The sequence below is a fragment of the Raphanus sativus genome, chromosome 8, assembly GCF_000801105.2.
Source record: "Raphanus sativus cultivar WK10039 chromosome 8, ASM80110v3, whole genome shotgun sequence".
Taxonomy (NCBI): Eukaryota; Viridiplantae; Streptophyta; class Magnoliopsida; order Brassicales; family Brassicaceae; genus Raphanus; species Raphanus sativus.
This window is the reverse complement of record NC_079518.1, coordinates 27,180,303-27,187,557: the sequence shown is the minus strand read 5'-3', so window position 1 is coordinate 27,187,557 and position 7,255 is coordinate 27,180,303.

Genomic DNA, 7,255 nt, shown 5'->3' with positions numbered 1-7,255 from the left:
CATTCGCGTGAAGCGGCGGTCGACTTCGCCAAAGGATCATGCGGAGCGTCGTACCGGAACCTCCCGAGTTATCTACAGAGGCTAATTGAAGCTAAACCGGGGACAATTGCCCATCTAGAAACGAAGAACATTGAAGGAGAGGGTCACCGTTTCAAGTATTTGTTTCTCGCGCTGGGTGCATGTGTGAAAGGCTTTGAGTACATGCGTAAGGTGGTGGTTCTAGATGGTACACATTTACGAGGAAAATATGCGGGGTGTCTCTTAACCGCTTCCGCACATGATGGGAACTATCAGATATACCCATTGGCTTTTGCTATAGTCGACAGCGAAAACGACCGTTCTTGGCAGTGGTTTTTTGAGAAGTTGTCATCGTTTGTGCCTGATGAGAATGAGGTTGTGTTTGTCTCCGATAGACATGCATCCATTTATCAAGGCTTGAGCAAGGTAAAAAGAAGTGTGGTGCTTTACTGGTTAATATTATTATTGACCGTCTAATTAAATAATAATCTGGATAATATTTTACTTGGTCAAACCGTTACATTAGCTACTCGTCTAACTTGGTATCCTGAAACAGGTTTATCCTACTGCTGGTCATTGTGCGTGTATCTTGCATCTGAAAAGGAACATTCGAACAATCTTCAAGCAAAGACAGCTGGGCTACCTCCTAACAAAAGCAGCAAGAGCGTTTAGAATGGGGGAGTTTTACACTACGTTCAATGAGATTAGGTCAATCAATCCAGGGTGTGCTGACGATCGGTCATGCTCGTGTATGGAGTTTCAGAAGCTCGGAATCCCATGTACCCACGCAATTGCGGCTGCTTTGAAGGCAAACGTTAAAGTTGCCGGACTAGTTGATGAGACCTACACCATGAATTACCTGAAAAGTGCCTACGCAAGCCATATACTACCACCTGTTGAGTTGGACAGCAGTTACCAGCTATCTGCTGAAGTAGCCGCTCTCTGTCTGAATCCACCGGCCACGCGTCGGCCTCCTGGTAGGCCAAGGAAGAAGAGGTTCTTTTCGCGTGGCGAAATGCGGGTAATGTCTTGTAAAGTAACGCCTATTAATATTTGCTTCTTCAATTTAACGGTTTTAACACTTTTCTATGTTCATGCAGATTAAAAAGAGGGGTCGGAGGTATTGCAGCAGGTGCAAGGGCATGGGACATAACCGTGCTACTTGCAAAGAAGCAATATGATATGAGTTCGTTGTGGATGAGGGGATTTGCTGTGCGGTGGGAGATGTATGAAACGATGGTGGTTGCTTTGGGTTTAAAGAACACATGCTAGTTTCCTTTTCGGTGTTGTGATGTCTTTTGTTTTGTGTTGTGGTGTCGTTTGTTTTGAAAATAAGTGTTTAAACCCAAGGTAGTGTTAGTGGGGAAATGTGTGGATCCGTACTGTAATCATAAATAAAGCAAATCCTCTTCATGATTGTGTTAGGCTATTTTAAAGTATGGCTAACTAATTGGAAGTACGGCTAAGCAGACACTAGAGTTGGTGATTAGCACCTACTGGTGTTGTAGCCGGTTATTTTAAAGTATGGCTAACTACTTGGAAGTACGGTTAGCCAGATACTGGAGTTGGTGATTAGCACCTATTGGTGTTGTAGCCGGTTATATCGGTTTGTTACATTGAAAACATCTGTAATCAAAAAATAGCCGGCTACCGAAAAATGCAAAAGATATTATAAAAGTAGATTTTAAAATAGCTGGCTACTTTGTATACATAAGTTAATTGCATAAAAGAAGATTGCTAAAAAAATAACTGGCTAACATTTCGGTTCGCTAGCCGGTAATACCATTTTATTATATTGGGACCAACTATTATAGGAAAATCCGGCAAACAAACAAATACGAAGCTTTAGCAAAGGTAGATTTTGAAAATAGCTGGCTACCAACTTACGATGACGAAGATAATTGCATACAGAAGTTTGCGAAAATGAGAAACTGGCTAACTTATTTTACACACAACAATTATAGCTTGCTGCGTACATTGTTAACATCGATAAGGGTAAATACACACCCAGAAAAATATTCAGGGGTTTGCCTTGCTGAGAACTTATACTAATTCGGACGAAGACATCTGAAAATGAAGTGCTTCCAGCTGAGATAAGGGGCTTTTGGCTGTGCATCTTGGGGTGGGCGCTGATTGAGCTCACCTTCAAGCGATGCTACTTGGTCCGTTAGCCGTCTAATCTCCCTGTCCTTCTGTCTGAGCTCATCACGTGCCTCGAGGAGAGACCTCCTTGGCCACCCCGTGACTTCACCTTCATCGTACCATTCGAAGAAATTGCATCCGTTATCCTGGCGTAAACAAATGACAAAACACACTAGCACGTGGGGATTTGCAGAGAGGGGTGAGAGGATAGTTATAACTAACCCAACATAACAAAAAACCAACCTGGTAACGATCACATCCAAAAAACAATATGCCCGGGTTTTTATCGGTCCATGACTTCTTGATAGAAGACTTGATACCACAGTGACATGATTTCTTGTGATTTTTACGGCGGGCCGTAGATGATGAAGAACCTGTGTCTTCCATGGCTGCGACGAGGTAGATCTGGAAGATGGTGTTGGTGAATCGATAAAAACGAGGACTCTATCTAACTTTGACTTTATAGCCAAAAAACCGATAATCGATTAGCACATTAAAAACTGGACCAAAGAACCGAAAATCGCATATGTTCGGTTTAGAAAACAAAACCAAATAAGGTAAGAAAAAAAAAATACGACCGGCTAACCTATTGGGTTTGCTGGTGGTAACCGGCTAATATGATGTAGACTGTAGATAAAACAAGTGATTGTAAAGGTAAAAGATACGTGTAGAGGTTTGGGTTACTATGAGCCTTATATAAAAGGGTCAATATTATCATCGAAGATATTTTAAGTTGTTTTGGGATCTGAATGAGTAAAGAAAATGAAATGACAACCAACAAAGCATAAAACGAAACGTAAGACACCACTAATGGTATCGTCATCTCCATTAGCACGATGGCTAAATGAAATGTATCGGAGAGGTTACAAAAGTTTTAAGACATTAAAAGACAAGATGAGTTGATAGATATAGGTAGATGGATAACAAGGTGTGAGGACCGGCTACTCATATCGGACCAGCGTTTTCCTCATAGATCATGACAGCAAGCCTTTGCGCCTCTCGCCCCATAACATCTGCGTTCAGATATTTGCATGCCTCTAGCCCACCGAAAGCGTGCCCGTGCATGAGCAAAGCTGCTGTGATACCAGAGTCTACGCTATTGGGTTTTGAGGAACTGTTCTAGGCCTTTCAACCACCAATGGTTTGACTCCTTCGAAATTCAGAATTCGACCAGCCTGCCTCAGGAGATAGGGGAACATCTGCGAGGTTGGTTTCATCTCTTTTGCCATCAGGGGGTCGCTTCTGCGCGGGGTGTTGCAGTCGAGAACAATGAGCTTCCAAGACGTGCAATCGACGCATACCCCGACCCAGTGTGTATGATCAAGATTAAACGGGAAGTATATGCGCTCTACCTCAGCTACTGGTGGAGCAACGTTGCCTAATATTTCCATCAGATTTGGAGTGAACGCAAAATCTCCCTTCGATGACGACTTTAGAAATCTTGTATAGTTCTTGGATAGGATGGAGACAAACTTGGTGTCTAGAAACAGATGGGTTAGTTGCGACGGTGACTGTGGTTTTGTTGCAGTCCGAACGTAATGCATCAGTGCATCGAACATCTGCAAACAGAGATATGAGATATCTTAAGATGGTTTGTTGTACAACTCAGAATTGGTAGTGTGCCAAATATACCTTCGCTGAGACGGGCATGTGCCTCCAGTGAATGTTAAGCAGGTCTTTTGCGGGTATTGGGGGGGGCGCTCACTGTAATCGACCTGTGGTAGGAGAACATATATATAAGCTTCAGTTACATCGAACTACTACGTAACCCCCTATAAAAATCTTAAAAGATCACCGGGTGGCCGGAAATCTGAGGAGTTTCCCGGCTATTAATGCGATCTCAGTTTAAAAATTCAAAGGGTTTGGGTATGCTTACTGGTTAGTCTTCAGAGAATCAACGAGCTTGCTAAACTTCGAAGGGTAGTCTATGTTGTCATCGTGGTTGAAAACATTGGTGCCTGGCTGCCTGCTGAGATTTAGTGTTAGCTTGTCGCACTGGTATACACCAGTCAGTAGCTTCGACGCTGTCTTTACACGACTGCTTTTCCTGATGAGGATCGGTACATCCGTCTGGGTGTCTGGATTGATGACCGGGAGTTCTCCGAGCACGTCTGTGTGGTTCTCGGTATTTGCATCAGCAGGCTGGCTGGTTTGGTCTTCATCTCCCTGGTCTTCTTGAGTCAATCCGAGGGAAAAGGATGGCTGCAATAACACACAAACAAAGCATTGTACAGTATCTGGCTAACATTGTAAAATGGCGGACAACTAGTTTGTTAGGCGGCTATTCCCTAGCAGAAACTATGTATCGCTTACTTGGGGTTCTCCTTCTATCTCGGTAGACTCGTTGGCGCCTTGTTCAGTGGTGGCGTTGTCATCGAGGTCTTCGTCGCCGGTAACGACGTCCTCTACATGATAGTCCGGATTTGTAGATTGATTAGTTGCTGCCTGCTGTAACAAACACGTGGTCAGAGAAGTGTGGTTGAATTATAACAATAAAAAGTGTATGTGGAACGGATATTTAGAACAAAATGTAGCTAGCTTACTGGCGGGTCTTCTTCCATCGAGGTAGAGCCGCCCTCATCTTGTTCGGCTGGGGTCTTGTTCTTGAGTGCCTCGTTGCAGTTAGCGACCTCCTCCACCTGAGCGTCCTGGTTTGAAGATTGATTTGCTGTTCCATGCGTTGACAACACGTGCTATTAAGCGACAAAAACTATATGTTATACGTGTATTTATCAGATAGTGTGTCTAAACTTACTATCGGGTCTTCTTCCATCGGGCAAGAGGCGTCCTCATCTTCTTCATCTGGGGTGTCCTGGGTGTGGTCTTCATTGCAGTTGACGGCAACCTCCACATGGGCATCCTGATTGAACAAAAGTTTTTGTGTGACCATAAAAAAAAAAGAAATTGACATGTTTACCGGCTATCTTTTTGGGTAAGTAGACGGATATTTGGCAGGAAGTTCGTCTATCGTTTTGATTAGCCGGTTTTTATATGATCAGTGCATTTACTGTTTCCCGCTTACCTGAGAGACTTCTTCAGATGGGGTTTTTGTGCCGTCATCATCTTCATTATTGGTGGTGACATGGGTCATTTGTGGGTGGGAGTTGTTGAGGACTTCGTTGACACTACGGACATGCTCCCCATAATCATCCTGCGTCTGAACGAGCGTGGCTCAGAGGACTGTAATGAGTTTACGCATAAAAAAGGATAGGATTTAGTAGGCGTAGCGGGTAGTACCTTGGTGTTGTCCTCCCCGTATGACTCTTGGACATTGGCTACGACAGAGTTGATAAGATCAGACGGGTCTGCGTGTGTCCTATGAAGGCGGGTCTGCGTGTCTACTGGTGTGCTATGAAGGCGGGTCTGCGTGTCTGCTGGTGTGCAATGAAGACAGGTCCCCATGGACGTGTTTGGGTGGTTGCCATCGGATGATGTGTGGTTTGTATTGTTCGGTGGTGGGGCTATTGCGTCGAGAATCTTTTGGTAGCAACGCTGCACAACAATGAACTGCTCGGAGCTCTCCAACATATGTTTCTTCAAGAGATCTTGCGTCTGGTCGAAAGAATCGCGTAGGCCATCCACCTTGGCTTCCAACCTGATGATATCGGCTTTAAACTTGTCATGGTCGAATGCGACAGCACTTGCGGGGGCGTCGCGGGCATTGCTGGTTGTTTCACTGACAATCTTTCTTTTTTTCCTTCTTTGCTGAAGCTGCGGCCTCTGCAGCTGCACGCCTGCGCGCTAAGTCTTCTTTCGAAGCTCCATCTTCAAAGTTTTCGTTCCTGAAACCACTGCCTTCATTGATTAAACTGACCAGCTTATCTACCCTTCCATCTTCTTCGTCTTCAAAGAAACAAAGTTCTGCTTCGTCAACCTCGAGTCCTAGATCGTCCGGAATGATTTGAGACACAGAAACCTGAGCATTTTTTTAAAAAAAGTGTGAAACATGGTCTAGATTAGCCGGTTATCTGTATAAGTTGGTAGTCTTAACGAGCTAACTAATTTATTAAACGGTTACTAATACAAAATACAAAGCCACGTCTAAGACATATGTGCCGGTTTATGAATTGGGTGTGGCGTCCAAGGAGGAAATGACTGACGGCTATTTCTACAGATGACAATCTAACGAGTGTAGTGTCCGGCAACATGGATACAAGCTACAATAGTTATATGTTTATCTTAGCCAGCTACCTAAATGCTTATGCGGTTGCTAATCCAGGGCATGTATACGATTGCGAAAAAATGACTGTCTACCTATAAACTTATCCGGCAACTTAAAAAGGGAAGTACGACTACGATCAACTCACATCCTTCGCGGTGTCCAAAGTCCGTGCGTGAGCTGGCTTGATACTGTTCCTAGGTGGTGTGTGTTGGAAATCTTCTTTTTCATCTGAGTCTTGACGAACCACTTCTGTAAGGGCAGGGACTGCTTTCATCATAACCATCTGGATCGCCTGCACATAACCTGGGAGGGCGATTGTGCTCTGTGTCAAGGTTAGCTCGTCTTTCTCTTTAATGCTGCTGATAAGCATCTCGAAGGATAGACGACCCCACGGGTACGCGAAAAACTCATCAAGGTTCCTAATCCTCTCTGCATGCTCTACGGATATTTTGGCTGTGTGAGTGGTTGGCAGGATCACAGATGCAAGAATAGCGAGTAGAGCGTACTTTATCCTGGTCTCCGATGTGGCCAGGGTCTTGCGTTTGAGCATCTTGATAACTGAAGATACACTGACTTCTTTGAGCATTCCGAAGAGTGAATTGTAGTAAGGCTGCTCGTTTATGAGTTTTTCCATATCTTTCGGTGGAGGGCTCGGGTATTTACCGCATGGCAGTCCTGTGACGATAGCAAATTCTCTTAGCGAGAATCTAATAGGGCTCTCCGCGAATACAAACCACGTCTCGTACTTCTTGCGGACTTTAAGCTGCCTAGACAACATGTAACTACCTACTCTGCCGGAGTATGGTGACTGATCTGCTAGCTCTATGAACTTCCCAAATGAAGAACTCTTTATCATATTTAATTCGGATTCATCGAGAGTGTCTAAAATGAGCCTGAGACCTCCAGGTTTGTGGTATGGAGTTACCCTCACCC